Source organism: Rousettus aegyptiacus, unplaced genomic scaffold (assembly GCF_014176215.1).
Source record: "Rousettus aegyptiacus isolate mRouAeg1 unplaced genomic scaffold, mRouAeg1.p scaffold_m13_p_12, whole genome shotgun sequence".
NCBI lineage: Eukaryota > Metazoa > Chordata > Mammalia > Chiroptera > Pteropodidae > Rousettus > Rousettus aegyptiacus.
The window spans coordinates 17,497,313-17,519,511 of NW_023416287.1; the positions used below are offsets into that span (position 1 = coordinate 17,497,313).

General features: G+C 50.2%; 1 protein-coding gene across 2 annotated transcripts in view; it reads right to left on the reverse strand.

Annotated features, from left to right (window-relative positions):
* The window catches only part of EPB41L1 (erythrocyte membrane protein band 4.1 like 1), a 117,341-nt gene that overhangs the window by 87,201 nt on the left and 7,941 nt on the right, over positions 1-22,199 (reverse strand). The window contains exon 1 of one of the 2 annotated variants that reach the window (XM_016148358.2): positions 8,224-11,356. The exons of the other annotated variant lie outside the window; for it this stretch is intronic. The gene's annotated coding sequence lies outside the window, so the exon portion shown is untranslated. Of the gene's footprint in view, positions 1-8,223; positions 11,357-22,199 lie in introns of those variants that run through there. 2 annotated transcript variants of the gene reach the window in all.

The following is a 22,199-nucleotide window of genomic DNA, read 5'->3' on the forward strand; positions in this document are numbered from 1 at the left end:
GTCCCCCAGCAATTGACATTCTACTTCACTGTCCCATCCCTGCCTCTTGCCACACCTATGGTAGGTAGTGGCCTAATCTGGACTGCTGCTTCTACAGCCCAGAGGTGGAGGGAGGCAGAGTCACAGAACTAAAAGCTAAACCAGGCTCTGAAGGCCAATGACCTAAGAAGCCACTTCTGACCCTCGGTCTAGTGAGTCAACAAGAAGCAGGGCCAAGTCACTACCACATGCCCCCATTACACCCCCATTCTAAGAAAACTGACATCGCTTCACTTCAATACACTGCCCAAATGTGGGGCCACCCTCCCCGGTCAGCTTGTAGTAATGAGTGTGGCGAGGCCAAGTCAGGGCCAGTACCAATTAGGCCGCCCCCTTTCCTGCCAGTGAGCTCAGCCTCATTACTTTGCTCCATTTTCAGCTCATCTGAAAAATCCTCATTTGAGGCCCCTGGAGGATCTTAAAAGTGTTATTCAAACATTAACTCTGACACACGCCTCCCCCACTCAGACATCACCCACCCAAGACAACATTTTTTCTCTCCCTGCTTTTTGGCACTGCCAGGAATGAGCAGTGTCTTACAGTCTGTCACGTTGCACCAAAGGTCCTGCCACCTCAAACCCTTCTCCAGCTGGCATTTTTAGGGGGGAGACCAGGGAAGAAGACTTGGTGCCTCCCACACAGCAGGCTTATCATCTTGTTCAACTTTTACAACAATCCCATGAGGTGGCATTTTAATTCCTGTGGCATAGATGCAGACACTGAAGCTGAGTGGCCCTGCCAAGGTCGCCCAGCCAGCATGTAGCCGAGTCAGGCCTGGAACCCAGGACTGCTGAGCTCCAGGGCTCTTCCAACTGCCCCATCCATCCCAGCGAACTTTGTTCTGCACGCTGCCCAACCCCGCCGTGAGCAGGGATGGTGGCATCCATCATTCTCTATCTTTGGCTTATTACCCTGAGCCTGGGTCCAGGTGGAAGGGCTGAGGCAAGAGAGGCTGCAGGATCTGGGGCTTCTAGGAGAGGCTCTGGAGAACACAACTTTCCTAGGGACCCAAAAAAAAAAAAAAAAAAAAAACCGCTGAGAGCTGGCTGCAACTCTCTGTTCTGTTTTGTATCTTCCGGGGGCACCTACACGAGAGAACATAGTCAGAGCCCAGTGAGAGGCTACACGGGAGTATGGGAGATCAAAAGGGAGAGGATGTGGGTGGTGCAGTGAGGAAAGTCAGAGCTGGAAGGACCAGAAAGTTTAGCCCAATGCCTTTGTTTCTACAGGTAGGGAAATTGAGGTCCAAGGAGGAGCAAGGACCTGCCCAAGGCCAAGAGTGAGTCTGTGGCTGTGCCTGGATTCAGAGGCAGGTCCTCTGACTCTTAGGTTAGCTTTCCTGGACCTAGAAGAATGAAGGGCCTGGAGCGAATGATGCCTGAGATAAATGAATGAGTGAATGAACAAGGGGTCCTATAACCTCTAGAGCTGAAGGGGTGAAGCACAGAAACCTACGTGGTGCTTCCATGGGCACCCCAACCTGGCTCCAGTCTCTCAACCTGTGGAAGATGTAGGCAGAAGAGAGGCCCTTCCATTCACCAAAGCTGGAGCTCCACCAGGAGCCAATCACAGCCCTGGAAGGGGGCAGAAACTTTAGTTCCCCTGGCAACGCAGACAAAGGCCTTCCTCAGCACAGCAATCAGCTGGAGTAGAGACGGGACTGACTGTACTCCACTCCACCCAGACAGGCGCTCCTCTCCTTTTCTCCCCAGGAGGGAACCAACCTAATCCTTCCGGTTTTAGCCCCCAACTTCCAGCCATGCTTCTGTAATCAGAAGGGATATGGATGGGCTTCTGAGTGGGGGCTTAGGACAATAGTCATGTCCTGCCTAATCTGGGGGTCTGCGGTCACCAGGTGTGTACCTTGGACTTGGGATGGGGACCTGCGTGGCTGTATGTCCATTTATCACCCTCACATTCCTCTAAAAGGCAGGACCACAGTAGAGCCCGGAGCTGGAAGGGAGGCACTTGGCCTCAGGCCAGCTCTGGCATTAATTCACAACTGGACCTAAGCAAGTCTCGACTGCTTTCTCTTGGGGCCTCATTTCCCCCATCTATAAAGTGTAACTCTAAGACCTAGAGTTCTCTAAAATAACAGCTCCTCATCCACGCTCACCAAAAGAAAAATGGGGAGAGGGACAAGTAAGAGCTTACTTTATGCCACTTTTGAAAGTTTGCCTAGCCCTGGTCCCAGTCTTGTCACTAACTGACACTGCCTCATTCTACACACTTTAAGGGGAAGGAAGAAAATCACAAGAAAACCGATGGACTCAAAAACAGCTTCCAAATAAAATTCCCAGTTTTGGAAACTTACAAGCCAAGCCACCCCCACACCCACCCCCACCCACCTCTCCCACCCCCGCCAGTCCCTAGCCTGACAGGGAGAAGGTGTGCAGTGTCCTCATGGGGGCGGGCTCTCTTGTTACTCAAAGATTTTGGAAAGACTTTCCATGCTGAGGGGCAGAACAAAAAGAGAGACCTCTCAGGGAGCTTCTAAATTCCCAGAAAAGTCAAACTACTGACATCAAAATCCACATGTGCTCGCCACGCTTTCAGTTCTATAATCCCTCGGCCACCCTGTATAGAAACCCAGCAGCCATCCCTTGGGCTGCGTTCCCTCCCCCTTCATTCCCCCACACTCATCAGGCCCCAGGCTCTGTCCACTCTCTCTCATCACCCATTCTCTGATCTGTTCCCTCCTTTCCACTGCCACATGCCTGAGTTTAGGCCCATCGCTTCTCACCGGGGCCAAACCGACAGCTTGTCCGTGGGGCTCCGGGCCTCCAGCCTTGCCCCTCCAGCCCATTCTCCCACTGCCAACCTGACACGCTACAGTGGCTCTCATCGCCTCCTTCCCCAAAGTCCCAGCCCCTGGCCCAATATACGTCTCCCACAGGAGCTGGGCCTGCCTGCCACTCCACTTCCTTTTTATGCTGTCCCCAACATGCACAGCAAACTCTCGCCACTCCAAGGCACCCTCCTGTGTCATGCCTTTGTGTCACGCCTTTGCACTTGTGGTTTCCTCAGGCTGAAATGCCCTTTCTGAACCCCTCCTCCAATGTCGAATAAAGATAACAGCTCACCGTTACTGTATGTACCAGGCGCTCTGCTAAGCCCTTTGCATTCCCTACAATATTTCATTTATTGTCAACAAGACCCTATGCGACAGGTACCAAATGCAGCCTGTTTACAGAAAAAAAAAAAAAAAAAAAGCATCAGAGATGTGAATGAACCTAGAAGAAGTCACATGGTTGATAAGGGAAGGAGCCAGAATAGAAATCCAAGCATCTGACTCTTAGGTGTCCCCGATTCTCTGCCCCATCAGGAATAGTAAGGTGGCAACGTGGAATCACAAAACAGCGTGCTCTCAACAGCACCCTTTCCTTCTGGGCCTTGGGAATCACTGGCCTCAGAAAGAGCCTCTGGAGAGGGCCCAGCCTTTCTGAGTGTGTCCCTCACCCTGCAGTTCCTCCAATCACATAGCATGGCCTCCCTGCGTACACAAAGTGTCTGAGCCCATGCCTCGGAAGCAAGGCTCTATAATTATAATTACTGCCCCAGCAGAGACTCCCACCAAAGTCTTTCTAAAGTCTAAACTCTCTGGCTAAGCAGCACAGGACTGCTAGGATCTGTTACCAGCTCATCTTTTCTAGCCTAATTGCCCTCTGCATCCCCTGCCCCAATGCGTGTATGCTCTAGCCCCAATTAATGGGTTGGTATTTACCACCCATGTTGGTTCTCACTAAAAGCTGCCATTTACTGAGCACCTACTGAGAGCTATGCCCTAAACCAGGCACTCCACGAGCACTCTCATTTCCCTACAACTTCGTCATTCATTCATCCAACAAGTACTCATTGAATACCGACTCTGTGCCACGCAATGTAGAGTCAAGAGTGAATATGACATTAAAATAAAAGAAAAAATGGTAACAAATTGTGATAAGCATTATGAGGAATCAGAGGTGGAGACAGGGAACAGTGCAGTGGGGCAGGGGAAGAAGGTGTCTAATTAAGCTGAATTGTAAAAGATAATAAGAACCCAAGGCTGCAAAGAGCCAGGGAAACAAAATTCCAAGTAGAGCAAACAGCATATGTAAAGGTCCTGAGGCGAGGAAGAATTTGTTGAGTAGAATATCCTTGTAACTGGAGTAAACGACCAACGGGGAGATACATAACTGGAGAGGGGGAGGCAGGGACCAGCTTATTGAGGGCTCTCTAGGCCATGGTCAGGAGTTTAGAGTTTATTCTAAGGGCAGAGGAAAGAGACCGCGTGACATGACCTAAGATCATTCTGGCTGCACTTGGGAAAAGAGACTTGAGAATATAGATCTTATATATGTGTATGTGTGCAGGTATGTATGCAAAGAAACTGGCATAGCACTAGCACATAGTAGGTGCTCAATAAATATGAATTCCCTTTTCCTTCTCTCTCTATCTTCATCCCAGGCTAGGACTGTCCTCTAACTCTTCCTTCTGCTGATCTATCTACATTGTCAGAACTCAGATTTTCTGAGGACGTATGATTTGTATGCTCTTCACTGTAGATAGGGGAACTGTGGTCCCCATCTAACTGCAGGGCTATGGTCGTGGTAGAACCTTCCTGCCTTCTCTCCTTCCCCTGAACTGGACCCTACATTGATTTGAAAGTCAAGAGCAGATGCTAAGGTCTTCCGTCTGGGGTCTCACTCTCCCCTAACTGCTTCACGAGAAGCTTGGAAAGCCTGGTTCTCATACAACTATGGGCTCAGGATAAGGAAGGAAGGGGAAACTAGAGTAAGCCCCACCTCTAGGTACACTCTCTCTTTCTGCTTGGGAAGATAAGGGCAGCCCAGACAGACAGAAAGAAAACAATTTCAGTGGAGACTTGCTAGGATGTTAGCTGATACTATCACCATCCCCAGGAAACAAGCAAGGGTCACGGCCCTCACTTTACGCATTGAGAACCTGAGGCACTCAGTGTGCTGCGACTTGCCCAGGGACGGAGGGAAAATGGCAGAGCTTTAACTAGAATCATAGTATGTGGCTGTTTGAGGCTTACTCAGCCCAAAGCCCCACTGTACAGGTGAAGACACTGAGGTCCAAGAAGGGAGAGGGACTTGCTCACGGTCACATTCTAAGTGGCAGAGCCAGGACCAGGAGTCTGAGTGGCTTCTGCTTTGCAGCTCCCCAGCAGCTTCCCTAGAGACAGGTGGGAAAGGGGGTAGAGGTGAGGCTGAGATTGGGGGTGGGGAGGAAAGGACAGGGCACCACTGCCTCCTCAGGCCTGCCCTGCCCTAGTCCCAGCTGCTCATGGGTGTGGTGAAACCTGTCAAACCAGTCCGGGTGCCTGACAGAGTCTAGAGTCGCAGGGGTGTGGGTGGCAGAACCCAAAGTTACAAGGGACTAGATCTGTTGCAGACACCAAGAGCTGAGGAGGCAGGGAGGACACAGAGAGGCTCTTCCTTGGCCTGCCAGCCAGGCCACAAGGACACTGCCCCAGGGCCAGGGTGGGGGCTCACAGTTGAACCACTGCTTCACCCGGAACCAGGCACAGCCAGGACTCACCAAGCCTCCTGACCCCATTGGGCACCAGGGTCTGCCCACTGCTTCCTTTCCTCCTCTGGACACTCAACATGCCAGCTGTCAATGATACTAGGCCAAGAGAACAAGGAGCTTATCTAGGAAACGTGACAGGAGGCAGGAAAATATGACCAAAATGACACATGGATATACCTCCCCCTCCCAACCACAGCCACCAGGATGAAGCCCCACCACCCCTCTGCCTTGCTGGGTACACATGCTCTGTCCCTTGCACTCCCCCCACTTCAATGACCAAAACCTAGGAAACAGCTAAGCGCAAGATGCAATTGTCGGCGGAGGGGGTCAGGAATCTGTGTTCGCAGGTAGCTCTGTGGCAGCCCTGCGACTCCACTCCGCAGAGATGTGGGAAAACCTGCCCTTCTGCTCTTCAACTTCACCACCCCTCTGTGGAGGGGCTGGGTCAATTCCATATTTTCAGGGGGCCTTGAAGGTCTGCTCTCACCCCATCTCCTCCCCCCATCTCTCACCACCTCCCAGAAAGGAAAGCATAAGCAGGTACACCCACCAGTGTGCAGGGCCCCTGCCGGACAGGGCTGGCTTACATGTCAGGAGCTGCCTTGCTGGAACCTGACTTGGGTGCCAACTGAGGAAGCTGGGCCCACAGGCCAGGCAGGAGGCCTCTCAGGCCAGATTACTGGAGAGCTGATGATCCTATCAGTTCTTCCCAGAGCTCAGACCCCAGTTCAGAAACTACTCCCAGGGCAAGAAGGGATGCCGGCATCGGCCTGGGATCCTGTGAGCATGGGACACGTAGACCAGGCAAGTGCCTCGCAAACATCAGAGACTATTCTCATATCTCGATCAATCCTCGCCTTTGGTAGATGGGAAAGAGGAAGCCCAGAGAGAGGCAGGGACCAGCTAAGGTCACACAGCAAGGCCACGGCAGAGGTGGAACCACTGCTCAGGCCTGACCCCTGGCCCGGGGCTCCCAGCACATGCCACCTCCCACAGCAAAGACACTGTTTCGAATGCGAAATCATGCCTTCCACAAAGGAACTGAGACACTGTCCTCACCACTCTTTGGGAACTATGGGAGACTGACACAAAGTTCTGCTGTTCAACACCAATCATGCGTTTACCTGCTGTGTTCACCTCTCTCCTGGCACGTGGGACAGTGCCTGGTATATGGCAGGAATTCGGAAAAACTAGGCCAACTACATCAAGACTCAGTAGAGGAATGAATGGAGGAAGCATCGACTTCTAGACCCAAACACTGGGGTTGGGGTGGGGGATCAGGAAACAGTAGAGAGGAAACACAATTCTGGCTTTCCGGGGCTCAGGATCCAGCCAGGCTGCACTGAACAAGCAAGAACACTGCTAGCCCAGAGCTTCAGAAATCCTGAGGCCCGAACTGAAAGACAGTTTGCCCCCAATCGCACTGAATGCATGGACTTCCAGGCCTGTGCGTGCGTCTGTGACTAGCCCGGGCCTCTGAGCCAGTCGCTCTGTTATTAATTCAGTCACCCACTCGCTCACTCTCCAAAACTTACAGTGAATATCAGTGTGAGTGGCGATCGTCACCACTTCCCTGTCAGTGCTGCCTTCTCAGAGGCTAATTCCCAAAGCACCTTTAGCCAAGAGTGGAAGCTCCCAAAGCATGAAGACCTGAGCCGAAATTGTGGACAAGTCCCTTCTCCTCTCTTAAGACGATGACATTTGTAAAATGGAAATGCTGATGCCGTCCCGCCTCCCTTAAGGAGTGCTCTGAAGGCCGCACACAGTGATGGATGTGAACGTGCTTTGTAAAGTGCCAAACAGATGTAAGAGATTATTAATAAGAATAACAGAATTGCCAGCCTAGCTGGTGCCCATAGAATCCCAATCTCTCGATGTCGATTATCATCATCATTGTGGTTATCAACCACACAGTGACGCCTGCCAGTTACTAACGAATCACCTGTGTGCCGGGCACGGTGTGATGCAGGATGCACTTCTCCGGCATTCTCATTTGGGCTCCATAACCTCTGAAGGAAGAACTCTGATTGTTTCCATTTCACAGATGGTAAAACTGAGGCACAGAAAAATGAAGTCATCTTGTTCCGATCCACACAGTAGGTGGCAGAGCGAGGGTTTACACCCAAGTCTGTCTGAATCTGCAGCTCAAGCTCTCTTCAGCTTCATTCCACCGACAGGGCAGGAGCACGTCATCTTGTTAGAGACTCCCTATTTGCTGGAGCCTCGTGTGGCCTTGAAGTGAGGTGGTCACTTCACTGGCCTTGCAGTAGTAACCCTTGAGGTAGGTAGGACTGGATGATTTTGTTGTTCCTGTTTGACGAATGAGGCCACTGAGCCCCTCGGAAAAGGGGCTCACTGATGGAAGAACACCAGGAATACCAAGGACGATAGAGAGTGGATCCAGAAGGGGAAACTGAGGCCCAGCGAAGGAAAGGAACCTGCCTCGGTCATTCACTCAGACCTTTCCTGAGACCTTCTCAGGAGCACACATAAGGAGGGAGTGTTTGCTATTTTACTTTGATAATGCTGCCCCCACGCCGTCGCCAGCTTCCCCCTTTGCACCCACAGCTGGCTTCAGCTGGTGACTGATGCCAACTTCTTTCTTAGTCCGGGTCTTAGTTTCCCTAGATACCAGATGGGGAAACTAACCTTGTTCAGCAACAAGTTCCAGAAGCCAACACTGCTTCCACAGACCAACATGAGGCCCAGGAGACCAGTCTCAGCACCTTCGCTCGCTGCTGCCCCTAACTCCAGGGATGTCTGGGGGTAAAAAAACAGAACAACGCTATGTCCACAGAGTTGTGCAACCATCACCACTAATTTCAGAATCCTAAGTGTTATTAGCAAGCGCGGAACTGCAGCTCTCAATGCTCCTTAGGAACCCGGGGCTCCTCCCTGGTTTGACCCAGATGCCACTTTTCTGGGAAAGCGCAAGGCACCCGTAGGAAGAATTTCTCTGGGGCAGGAGTTGAGCAAAATGTAAACACTTAGTAGACAATGTGTTCCAACCAGTGAAACAAACTTGTGGATTTTCTGGGAAAGAGGCCCACCATATTGGCCTAGTCCAAACCAAGCCCTTTCCCCCAGTCTTGTTTCTCTGGCTGCTCTGAATGCAATGATTGTGCTGACCCTGGCCTCAGTTTCCCCATCTGCTCCCTGGGCAGCACGTGCCTCCAACATCTCACAGAGAGATCCTCCCCCAGCAAATGGCTAATCTCATCCACCTTGTCAGAAGAAAAAGGCCAACCTTTTAGTCAGCCAAGATTGACAGAACAGTAGATTGGAGCTGGACTGGGGAACCCTCAGATTCAGAACTGGTGAATGAGGCTTTATTCTCCAGACCTTAGGAAGTTTGGGAAGGCTTGAACTGGGCACATGGCCCCCATATACTGGGCTGGACCAAAGACAGAGTCGCAGAGGTTGTCCCAATAGCCGTCGGCTCTGGGCGATGGGAAGGAAAATCAAGTTTCCTGGACACTGGCTTCTATCTTCTTGCTCTGCCACTCATTAGCTGTGTGACCTTGGAGAGGTCACTTACCTTCTCTGAGCCTCAATTAACCCACTCACGAAATGGGAATTATTATACCCTCCCTGCCTTACCTCTCAGGGAGTATGGGGAAAATCCGATGAGATGATGAATAGAAAAGCCCTTTGTAGAAAAATGTAAGGAACTTAGATTCTAGTCCAGGTATGAGCCAGGTGATAAGGGCCATGGAGATGAAGAACCCTCCAGTGAAAAAATTCCCCTACCCTTCTCTACCTCTTTAACCCCCAACAAAGATGCTGGAATCTCTCCAAGAAGGATCAGAGAAATCCAGGGATCTCAGAGACAACGGGGGTCATGGAAGGAATCTTGGACAGCTGGGTCTTGTCTGGGTGACATTCGTGAAGCCTGGGCCCCGCAGGGACAGCCCCTCTTGCTCTCAGGCAGGTAGCACGCCAGGGGCATGCTCTGTACCCACGGAGGGGGGTGGCTGGGGAGAAGCGAGGCAGCCAGAGTCTGCATTTCGGAGCCACTGCTGCTGAGGAGGAGTGGGTGGGCAAGCGCAGAGGAGGGAGGGGCAGTTATCCTCGTTGAGTCTCCCTGGCTTACATCTCCCTACAAGGGACAATGATCCAGCCACCTTTCATGTGACAACAGCACCTGTGTCCTTTTCGTCCTTTGACTCTCGGCTTCCTCAACTGTAAAATGGGGTGAAAGCCTCTTCTGACACATTTTGAGTCCAGTTCAATAAATATGAATGCCATTCTTCCATCCTTTGAAACCAAGGAGGCATTCAGCACTAACATCATACTCTCCCCCCAATTTTCCTCCTGAGCTATTTGAAGAAAATCAGAAGATACTTTCAGGACAGAGCCCAGGATCTGAGGGAATGACCTATCGTCTGACCAAATGGATAAGATTAGCTGTATGTGGAGTGGGGAGGGGGAAGTAAAGGGAGTCTCTTGTAGATTAGAGGCATACCCTTCAGCCTGCTTCCCAAAGATGGATGGAGAATCCTATGACTCACCAAGGCTGCTAGAAACCATCCTGGTTCCTTGAGCTCCATGCTGTCCAGAGGAAGGGCTGACCCCTGGGCCATGGACCACAGGGGAACTTTTCCTCCCATTCACCGTCAGGAGGAGGTGAATGAGGACTGACACCTGTCAGTGCCCAGGTGCCCTTGTTCTCCATTTAGCTGGGGCCTGCCCTCCTGACACTGGGGGAGAAAAGGTGAAGGAACTAGGCACCTACGTGCTGCTGGAGACTATCAAACCTCTTCACATCTCCGAATAATATGGAAGGAAGAAATTCATTCTGTGAAGCTGAAAGACAAGTAGCCGTACTCCCTCCACACCCAGCTCTTTAGCCCTAGCCAAACTGAACTGCTTCTGCTTCTCCCTTCCATGCCTTTTCCCAGGCAGCTCCCTCCTCTAGGAGAGCCCTCCTGAATCAAATGCCAAATCCTAGCCCCTTTAAGGCCCAGATCAAATGTCCCCTCCTCCCAGAAGCACATTTTTTCCGCTGTGCCCCATGCTCCCTTGACCCCTTTCCCTGAGCTCTCTCCTCGGAAGGACAGTTGCACTTTTCCTGTCCCTCTCCAATGGAGGTTTGTACTGTTGACTGTGTCACAGCCATAACTGCACCCATTTCCCCTCTGGGGGACACAGGCGATTGCAGTGGTTTCTAGCACAGGCTCTGGAGCTGGACAGACCTGAACTCAAACTCCAGCTTTGCCACTTATTAGCCATCTGACCATAGTTAGGTCTCTTATCCTCTCTGAGCTGCAGCTTCCTCTGGAAAATGGGGGCAAAAATCAATAGTGCCTAGTCCACAGTTGTTGTTGAAGTTAATGCACATTACGGTTCAGCTCAGAGCCTGGCACGAAGTGAGAGCTCAGTAACGTGTGACTTATTCGTTATGGCGACCTTTCAGGCAGGTTCATGGATGACTTTTCTTTGTATTTCCTGAAACACTGACCGCAAAGATATACACCGGATGATGGATGGATTTATATAGAGGCAGATCTGTGCGCAACATAAAGAAGCCCTTCCCATAAGGAACAAAAAGAACAAACTAATCAAAAACAGACTCACAAATACAGAGATGACGGACAGAGGGCAGAGGGACTGGGGGGCTAGAAGAAGGGGTGAAGGGTTAAAGAAGTATAAATTAGTAGATGATATGTGGCCATGGGAATGGGGGGCACTGCATAGGGAATGCAGTTAGCATTAATGTATTGGCTAGGCAGAGAGCCAGAGGAGAGAAAGAGCAATTAGGGGGATCATTTTATAAACTATATAAATGTCTAACCAATGTAGTGTATACTTGAAACTAATAAAATAAATTTTTTTATAAAAAGAAGCCCCTTCCAACAGGCAGAGCAGTGTAACCCAGGCTTGGGCTAGCTCTGCAGGTAGTGATCTCCATGTCACGGAGCAGCATGCAAGACAGCCGCTTGAACTACCAACAAGAGGCAGCAGACACAGTGATCAGAGCATGCACTCTGAAGCCAGACTCCTGGGACTTGAACCCTAGCTCCTCCTCTTATTCAATGTGTGACCTTCACTAGCTATGCCTTGGTTTCCCCACCTATAAAAATGGAGACAGTAATAGTACTTACCCAAAGAACTGTCATGAGGACTAAATGAACTGATACACATAAAGCAATAGAACGTGCTTAGCACAGGGAGAATAATTCAATAAACATTACCTGTTATCATCATCGTTGCTATTTGTATTACTATCACTGAAGAGGGAAGTTATAGTCCCTTCCAGGCCTATGAGTTGTTCATCTTCCTATAACCCAAGACTCCGCTGACATCCTAATATGTTCTATGGTTCTGTCTGCACAGCAGCCTTCCACTCCCCCTTCTCCTGGTGACAGCCCTGCTCCTCCTTTAGCTATATGGGTAAGCACAAGACCCAGGACTAGCCACTCAGAATGTCTCTATCCCTCACAGCAATAATAATTGAACCAACCACAGTCCTTCCCTTAGATTGATATATAGATCCTAACAGAAAAATAGTTCCCTCTTTCTGCTGGGCTGCTAAGCTGGGGCAGTGAGTAGCCAGTTCCTAATAAAGGCATAGAGGAGAGACAAGCAGTGATGAGAGAGGTGGAGAGTCAACTTGATTCCTCATCTTTCAATCCCAATAACTGTTCCAAGAGCTATTAAGGTCTGTTTCCGGTTTAAGCCACTTTCAGTTAACTTTTTGTCATTTGTTTCTGAAAAAGCCATGCCCAATCATACAAGCCCTAAAACCGAGATAAGGTCAGTGCTGGCCACAGGCAAGGCCAGGCAGAAGCCTGCATTATAATGGCTCCTGTGCATTCCAACACAGTCCCTATCATCTGGGCTGCAAGGGACAAAGCATGTTCTCAAGAATGATCCTGACCCAGTGGTCTTCAGACACTGCTTCCTAGAGCCCCGGGAATCTGCAGAGGCGCCTCCAAAAACATCCATGGAACACAATGGGCAGTAAAGGGCCAGTGAGATCCTGAGTAAACTGCTGCCAGTTCAACCACAGCGGTTCTTTTACAAATGCTTCCTACTGAAATTCTGCTGCCCTGAAAGATTTGAAATACCCTATTCTAATGGATACTTGAGACAGTAAGAAGTAGCCAGGGCTGATGTGTCTATCCCCATTCTACAGAAGAGGAAACTAAGGCCTAGAAAGGGGACGTGATGAGGCCAAGGCCACAGAGCCAGTCAGGGTCAGAGCAAGGACTTGAATGTGGGCCTCTGGACTTGCAGTCCAGATGACTTCCAGGGTCCCGGGCTGTTTGTGAAAATCTGTCTCTCACATTTCCTGTCTCCTCCAGTAAACTGATGGTGGTTAATACCTAGAGTCTCATCTTTCTTGACTCTGACCCCTACAGAGTCTCCTGGCTTCTTAGAGGGCTTCCGGAAGCTTGAGGAACTTGTGGAATAAATGTACGAACCAACCTCTACCTCCCCTGACCACACATACCACGCACACATAACTTAGCCCCCGTTCTCATCAAATTTGCCCAAATGTCGGGGACAGACCAGCAGGCCCCCTCCCGGGAACTCCTAATCCACCTCTTCTGTCCTAGCTGTGCTGTGGCTGTGGACAGAGGATCCCTTGTTCCCAGTGCTTCCTGCCCAGAGATCTCCATGGGGCCCATGCACTGGCAAGAAGGAGCCAAACTGCTACTTTTAACTGGAGCTAAAGTCACCCTCTACCCCCACCACCCCCAGGAGCAACATGCTTCCTGCTCTCTTTGGCATTTATTCTACCTGCCCCAGCCTGGCTCAGCCCCACCCCATCCCCCACAGCCCCTGCTCTTTAGACACACACACACACACACACACACACACACACACACACACACACACTCGCACGCACACGTGCACACACACACCCCAAAGAGTTCCTCACATCTAATCAAAAATAAAAACCAGAGGATTCTAGCGTGACAACATCATATCCCTGGCAGTTACGCCTTACTAATAAGGCTACAATGACATTTATATATTACTTCACAATTTCCCCATCAGTGTTAACTTCATTGGCTGGGTTCCCTCTTCACACCCTCGCCCTGCCAGAGTCACAGAACCTCCAAATTAGAAGGGAGCTTTGACATGCCTCAGACCAGTAGTTTGCAAAGTACCTGCACAGAGCCAAGGAAGGGTTCCATGCCATTGTCTAGGGACTACTGGGGGCTGAAGAATTGACCAATTAGAGTCCCTCTGCCCTACCCTAATTTCGGCGACTTTCGCAACCCCTGTAGCTGTTTTGTACGTTAAAATCCTTTCAGGTTCATTGAGAAGGAAATTTCCCTGCTAGAAAGTCTGAAAACAACTCATTTACTCTGACCCCACCTTCCCCTCACCCCCTACCCCAACAATGTGTGTGTGTGTGTGTGTATATATATATATATATGACCCTGAGGCCAACAGAAAGGAAGGTAGTGACCTAAGGTCACTTAGTCATCAGTGGCAGAACCAGAATGAAAACACCCTGCGAATCCAATCTACAACCTAGGAGCGGTTAAGCACGAGAAAACAAGGGCTTCAGGGTCAGCTAATCTGACTTCCAGGTCCAAGGCCATCCATCACCAGCCACGGATAAGCAATATAGGCGAAGCACGTTAGCCAACACAGAGTTGCCAAAGGGATATGTATTTCAGTCCCTACCTCAAAATAAGCCAAAACCAGAGAAGCAGAGAGGACCAGCAGCACTGCCCCGCTTTTTCAAACCCACCAGAGGGGGCATGTGACAAGGGCCCAGACTCGGTGGCCTGGACAAACTCTCATGCCTCCCCAGCAGTAAAATACCCAGAGAGCCTGAGGGCCTGGAAGACCAATTTGTTCTACCTGAGCAGAAGAAGGAAATTTAGGCTGTACCAGTCTAACACTCACCAGTCCTCCGTCCACACCAGCTTCCTGGGGATAAGGACGTCAGTCAGGCACCTAGAAGGGGGAAATGGTGTTAGCTGCTCTGAACTGAGTTGATGGACCCAGCATGAAGCTGGAAATTGAGAGGCTGGCATTTGACTCTCTGAGGAACCTTGGGGAAGTTGCTGAACCTGTTAAACAGAAAAGCCTGTGTGACTATGCAGAGAGTAAAAGGGAAAGTAACAAATATGAAGCTGGAGCAGCCGGCTCAGGCCGTGAGGGGCCTTCGGAGTTCAGCCTTGGTTCTAAGAGTAGTGGGAAATCATTGATTTGTAGGGTACAGAATGAACTGGAAATAGGCAAAGTGTATGAGTTAGAAGGTCGCTGTGGGTGTCTAGGGGGCATGTGACAAGGGCCCAGACTCAGTGGCCTCAGTAGAGCTAGAAAAAGCAGGTGGAGTCAAGAGATATTTAAGCGGCAATACCCACAGAACGTGGTCGTGGGAGGGCCAAGGCCCGCCTACCCTCAGGCGCTTCCTGCCTCGTCAGTCCCATGGTCTCCAGCACCCAGGAAAAAACGTACCATCACTTTCTCAACCCAGCCTATCTTTGCCTCAGTCTCTCCATCTGTATAATAAATATGGTTGGACTCAGTGGTCCCTAAGGTATTTTTAGCATTAACATTCTGTTCTGGTCTAATCCACTCACAGAGTATTTAAGCCCCTTTTCAATCACCTGCAGGCCTGGCATGATACACATGGGGCAAGACTGTTGGAGGAAGAAACCTCAGGTGCCCTGGACTCACACACTCAGAACAGTATATTTCCAGGCTGAGGTGTTTCTACTTCACAGAGGATACAAGAATCAGGCAAATAGAAAGGTCACTTGGGCTAGGTTGGAACAACAGGAGGAGAAATTGTGTGCCCAGGTACCTTCTTCCTGCCCCAGCTCTGGAGGTAGGCATGGGCCTCAGGACACTGCCACTCCAGCTATAATAACATCAGTCACCCTGCAACCTGCTTCCCCATTCACTGTTTCCTAGCACCCAAGCTAACCCCGGGAGGCCAGGTAGTAAGCATGTCTGAGAGGAAGTGCAGTACAGCGGTTATAGACCTGTTTTGAATTCTGGCTCCACCACTCTATAGCTATATGTCTTGGGTCAAGTCACCAAACTTCTCTGAGTGCTAGTTACCTCATTTAGAAAATAGGAATAATACAGTGTCTGCTTCCAGGACCGGTGAGAGGATTAAATGAGATGATGCACGTGAAGAGTTCAGCACAGTGCTTAATCACAACAATCCAGGAAGCAGTGGCATCCAATACAGATGTGGAAACTAAGACCCAGAAAGGTGAGCGGCACACTGAAGACCAGTAGAGCAAAGCAGTGCAGAGGGGAGACCCAGAACTCGGGTTCTTAACCACGTAGGTTGTATGTGCAGCATTTTGGTTCCTGCTTTTCGGATGAGGAAACTGAGACTGAAAAATGACAAGTGATTTGACTAAGGCTATAGAGAGAATTAACAGTAAAAGAGAAATTTGATCCCAGGCCTCCTCCATGAAAAAGCCCAGGGTCTCCAGAAAAAGCCCATGTGCATCCAGAAAGTAGATGTATATGGAGACCAAATTTCGAGGTCCTTTAAACTTGGAACAGGGACAAATGCAAATGTGGGCAGATATGGGGCAGGAGGGAGCTACCTTGAGAGAAAACCAGAAGGAGCTGGTGAAACAAAAGAGTCTTTCTCAGAAGTCCTCCCTGGGGCCTGGGTGGGAGAGGAGGGGGCTGACAAGCAGGGCCATCCACCCTGCCAGGGCTGAGCTGAGGGCTGGATCTAAACAAACAGAAATGGTTCCAGCTTGGCCACCAAACTGCTGTGTGATCCTAGGCAGGACACACACACACACACACACACACACACACACACACACACACACACACACAGTTCTCAGTCTCTTCAACTCAAGAATGAGATGGTTCTACTGAATGGTGTTGAGATCCCTTCCAGTTATCGGAGGCTAATAATAACCATTCCTCACAAGCTCCCAACTCCTGATTGGACCCTGCTCCTACAACCCCAAAAGGTGGCCTCTTAACGCTGCCTCCAAAATTACTACAGTAGGGTTGGGAAGTCCTGCATTGAGGCTCTGGCCAAATCTCCAGGTCACTTCCCCTCAACAGGCCTCGGCTTCCTCACCTGTGAAATGGGTACATATCTGTGCCCGATAACCTACAGAATAGGACGATCCAAGGAGCTACAAGGACAAGAAATCCTCTGAGGTAACAAACAAAGCATCTCCCAAGTCCCCATCCCAAATACACCCTCAAGCTCTTTTAACTTCTCCTCCTTTCACTCTGGTCCAAGTCACTTTCAGACACATGGAATAAGAGAATCCAAGGTGACAGATACAACAGCAGTAGCAACAACCCCCATAATTAACAGCAGTAGCAACCACCACCACAGCTAACACCTAAATACTCTCATGGCCCAGGCACTGTGGTAGGTGCTACACTTGGACTTTATCTCAGGTAACCCCCTCAATCGATCAAGTAAACTCTACCATTTAGTCTAGATATACACATGATAGACCAAAGTAAAGTGACTTGTCCAAGGTCACACACACAGCAAGTGAGTGGCGTGGCCAGCCAGGAGCCGGCTCTTTATTTGACCTCAGAAGTTTTCATCTTATACTTGAGGCTCTGGAATTTCCAGGGTAACATTCCACCATGGGGCATGGCCCGGATCTAGGGGGACAGTGAGTTGGCAGATAACTGATCATCACCTCCCTAAATAACTAGTCTTTATAGTCTTGTATTATTATTCAAATGTGTCTTTCTCAACTCTCTGGCTAGAAAGTGCTGTCCAATAGAAACACAATTCAAGTCACATCAGCAATGTAAAATTTTCCAGTGGCAGCATTTTAAAGAATACAAAGGAATGGATAAAATTAATTTTAACAGTGTGTTTATTTAACCCAATTTGTCCATTTCAACACAAAATTGATATGAAAATATTATTGAGGTACTTTACATGATTTTTTTCACACTGAGCCTTCTGAATCTGGTGCTTACATTTAGAGCACATCTCAGTTCTGACACTAAATTTTCATTGGATATTTAGACTTAGCCTTTATGATGGAAAAAGTATATTCATAAATCTAAGTTCCCAAACATACATATAAGTTTTTCAATAACTGAATGGAGTATTTTTTAAATGTTAACTTAATCAAATAAATTTCAGTTCTTCAGTGACATTAACCACATTTCAAGTGCTCAATAGCCACATGTAGTTGATGGCTACTGTATGGGGCCGTGTAGCTCTAGACCAGGGGTCCCAACCCCCGGGCTGTGGACCGGTACTGTTCTGTGGCCTGAACGTGGCCACACAGCAGGAGGTGAGTGGCAGCAGGCCAGCAATGCTTCATCTGTATTTGCAGCCACTCCCCAGCGCTAGCATCACTGCCTCAGCTCCACCTCAGATCATCAGGCATAGATTCTCATAGGAGTACCAGTCCCTGGTGCCAAAAAGGTTGGGGACCGCTGCTATAGACAATCAAGTCCTAGGGGGGGGGGGGGTGGCCTCCAAGGCCCTAAGCCAGAGCTAGGCCTCCCAAGGTAAAGTCGAATCTGAATAGAATGCCATCTATTCATTCAACAAGCCTCTGCTGAACCTAATATTAATATCTATATCTATTTACAGCCTAAAAACTTATATACTAAGCCTAATATTAATATTTACATCTGAGGCCTATTATATTCACAGTCATGGTAACAAAGTGATCAGAGTATCCACTGTTTAGAGGATGACTGTGGCTCATAGAGGTGGGCCACCTGCCCAAGGTCACCCAGCTTTGACTCTGGACCTATTTGACTAGGAAGCCTGAGCTCTGTCCCTAAAGCTTGATAGAGGTGCCACCTAAGGCTCTGCCTTCTACAAGAAGAGATGAGCCTTTGCCACTATTCTCTGGGACCCCATTTCCTCCAAGCCAGTGGCAGAGAATGGCCTAGAAAAGAACACCCAATGAAGAGGGTAAAATAGAGAGCAGGAAAAAGACATAGCATAGCCTGCACCAGGTGGCTCAGGCCACTGTGGCGCCATTCCCCACCACCCCCCACACTCCTACCCAGCAGGAGGCAAAGCCAGCAAGGTCTACTGGCTGCTCGCCCTCTGGGTGGGTCCTGGAGCTAGGCACCATGCCCTCCCTGGCACCTCCCCCAAAAGCACTCAGAGGCCCTTGGACTAGGGCCAGAGCCAGGACTCACCTCCCAGGGTCACCTCAGCTGGAGTCCAGGGAAAGGATCCAAGAGGCAGCCCTACTGCTAGAAGGAGGGGCGGAGCTGTTCTAGAGGCCAACTACAGAGTAGGGAAAAGGTGGCAGGTACAAGCCAGAAAACCTGGGTGGCTCCACCCCTCTCCCGGGGAACAGAGCTAGCCCACAGCTGGCAGGGTGAAACTCTCACCACCCATTAGGTTTAACAATTAACTCTGATTTCCATTTCAGCAGGAGGCAGTCCCAGAAAAAAAGCCCCATCAGAGGGGAAGGGGACTTGGAAGGGGGCAGAAAGAGAAAGAGATAAAACGTGTGAAGGAAGAAAGAGGTAGCTAGTGAAACCCCTCACTTGCTTCTTCTCAGCATATGCCACCAATGAGGGACAGCCCTCATGCTAAGACATAAGCTCCAAAAGGCCAAGGGCAGTCACATAGTAGGTACTCAGTAAATATTTGTTATTAACGAACAAGGAGGCAGGGTGAAAACAGGTCAAATAGATGGACAGATTGATGAAGAGTGCAGGAAGGCACAAGGTGGCTTGCCCTGGGCTGGGTACCTACTTCCTTGACCCCTTTGACCCCAAGTCTTCACAGAGACCTAGCTGGGCTGAGGACTGGGACGGCAGCCACCCAGGGCATGCCAGGAACATGGCTTTGAAGTCACCCATCCTGGGTCTGCCCTTTCCAGCTGTGATCTTTGGAGCCTTCATTCTTCCCCCATAAAATGGGGGTGACACCACTATGGTAGCCTCTACAAGGCTACACAGAGCCAGGCTCGCAGATGCTGGGATGCTCTGTGCCACTGTAATACCGTTGTGTCTCCGGCTGCTCAGCAACACCCTCCTCTTCTCAGGCCCCTGAACTTCCTCGCATCCCAGTATTCCCCTGGCTCCCACCTATGTGGCCCTTTCTCCTTTCTGGGAAGGAAAGCCTAGAATGATAATGGCTCCAGCCCACTCACATGCCACTCACCTGGGATCACACACACTACACCCTTGTAACTGACTGCTCCCAATCTGACATTTGCTTGTCATTTACATTCCTCCTAGGGTTCCCGGGCCCCCTCCCCACCCTTTTCCCCCAACCCCTAACACAGGCGTAGGTCCACAGCTTGCTGGGGGATGGAGTTGAATTCAATGTGGCCAGTTCACTGGTGTTCCTGGGCAAGAGGGTGGGGGTGGGGGTTCCCCCTTCTGGGCCTATTTCCCAGTTGTGTGATGTTGTGGCGGGGGTGGGGGGCGGTATGAGGAGGGTGGATCAGGAGATGGCTTCTCCTGCTGGCTGCCTCTGATAGTTAAAGATTCTGACATTTCTGAGATCAATCTGGCACTGTCACTTCAGACAGAGCAGAGTTCAAGTCAACCCTAGCCAGGTAAACAGGTGGCCCTATTATTATGGGATAAACTCTGTGGTAAGCCTGCAGAGGCCTCGAGCTGCAGCCCACCCCTGACCATTCTCAGCTCAAGCCTGGGCAGAGAGGGACAAAGGCCCTCCTTGCTCACTGGTCCCCACTACCTCCACCATAAAGCCCTACCTTTCCAGTCCTCCCTCCCCACCCCTGCCCCTCTGGTTCTCAGTAGTGGCATCATGAGCCATCCAGATTCTTCTTAGCAAAACAAAGCTTGAAGCTCCCCCTCCTTTTGGGGTGCTGACCCTAAAGCCCATGCCGTGTGGAGATACTGGAGCTGTCTCTGCTTTCTCTCTGCTTTCCTGCATCCTTCCTTCAACTCTCCAACTACATGCCCCACTTCCCCATCTCTAGGCTGGAACTCACCTCCTTTACCTACAAAACAAACGCCTGTCTCCCTGCCTCAACTCACTTAGCCATGTCTCTGCCAGATGCCACTGCTCCTAGTAGAGTCTTACAGCCCCTACTTGGCCTTAAGACCCCGGAGACCAAGGAACTCCTGCAATGATTTTTCTGTCTGTCTCTGTCTGTCATCTGTCTGTCTGTCTGTCTGCCTCTCTCTCTCTCACCCCACCTCCAGCATGATGCTCGAAACACAGTAGGAGTCTACCAAAACACCAATGATAATACCCATTAACTAAAAAATAATGAATTGTAATCATTTATTGACCATTTATTCTTTACAAAGGTCAGATCTCTGTATTTACACATGCCATTTCAGTTAATCCTGCCGAGCCCCCAACAGACTTGTCATTCCTACCCCTTTGTTTTAAGCTGAGGAAACTGAGGCTGAGAGGAGAACTGACTTTCTCAAGGTCACAAAGCCAGGAAATGGCAGAATCAAGACTGGAATTTAAGTTCTTACCCACTGCCAAACTTGGCCTCCTCCAACCGTCAAAGAAAGGGGAGGATATGTGAGAAGCTGTGGCCTGCCAGTGATCGGGCCACAGGAGTTCTGGAGAAACTTGCCCAGCCCAAGGCCAGAGGTAGATTCTATAATAGAACTTAACCTTCTATTAAGCGCCTGCTCCATGCAAAGCCCTGTCCTAGGTGCTGGGGAAGCAAGGATGATATTGAGGCATCCTAAGGTAGGGTTCACGAATCTAGCAAGAGAGACAAGCCACATCCCAGGATAAAGTGAAGACTAAGCAGAACTTGCCCCCAGAGAAGAACAGATAAGGTGCTAAGAGAATGCAGAAGAGGGAAAGACAAATTCTTGTTGTGGGGATAGGAATGGGAGGACTCATGAGGCTTTGGGGGACAGAGGATGGCATCCAAGCTGAGTCTTGAAAGGGCAGACAGAATTTCAAAAGTGATTGGGGAAGGGGGTGGCACTCCTGGCAGGGAGAACCCAGGGATCAGGGGCAAAGACACAGGTAAGCACTGGGCATGTCCCGGGAACCTCAGGAAACATTCTCCAAGCCCCTCCTCTTGGCACTGGCCCCAGGTGTCCCCAGACTCACAGGCACCTGGTTCGTTTATGGTGAGTGGGCACAAAAGAGAGAAAAGGCTCAGTGCCTGGGCATGTGGTTTCACAGAAGGGACTCAAGGAGCTAGATCCAGGCTCTATAATCTCTGAAAATCTCTGAAAATGGGAGACACTCGAAGGAAGGGCTAGTCCCGCTGGAGGTGAGTGAAGCTGGGAGGCAGCGAAAAAAGGGGCAAAATATGTGAACTGGGCAGCAGGAGAGCTGGCTTCCAAAACCACAGATCAAAGCTACGGGGACCTTGGGTTTACCCTGTCCAGCCCCCATTTACAACTGGGAAGACAAAGGCCCGACCAGGGAAGGGACTGGTCCACAGCCCCTCAGCACCTTTACTTAAAACCAGCCATGTGCTGAGAAGTAGGAGCGATCTGCCCTCGACGCCTAACTCCGCCATTAGTTCCTGGGTGACCCTTCTCTGGTCATCAGGCTCCCACTCTACAAAACCACCTCGAAGACGGTGGTTCCAAACTTTTATGGGTAGTGACCCAAAGACTCAGAGGGTGCCTGTGGATCCCGTCCTGAAGCCAAAGCACGCTCTCAAAGGTGTGCACGCTGTTTCAGAAGTTCATGAACATGCGAGACCAGCATTTTCCAAGGGCAATCTGAGAACGCCTTTCTC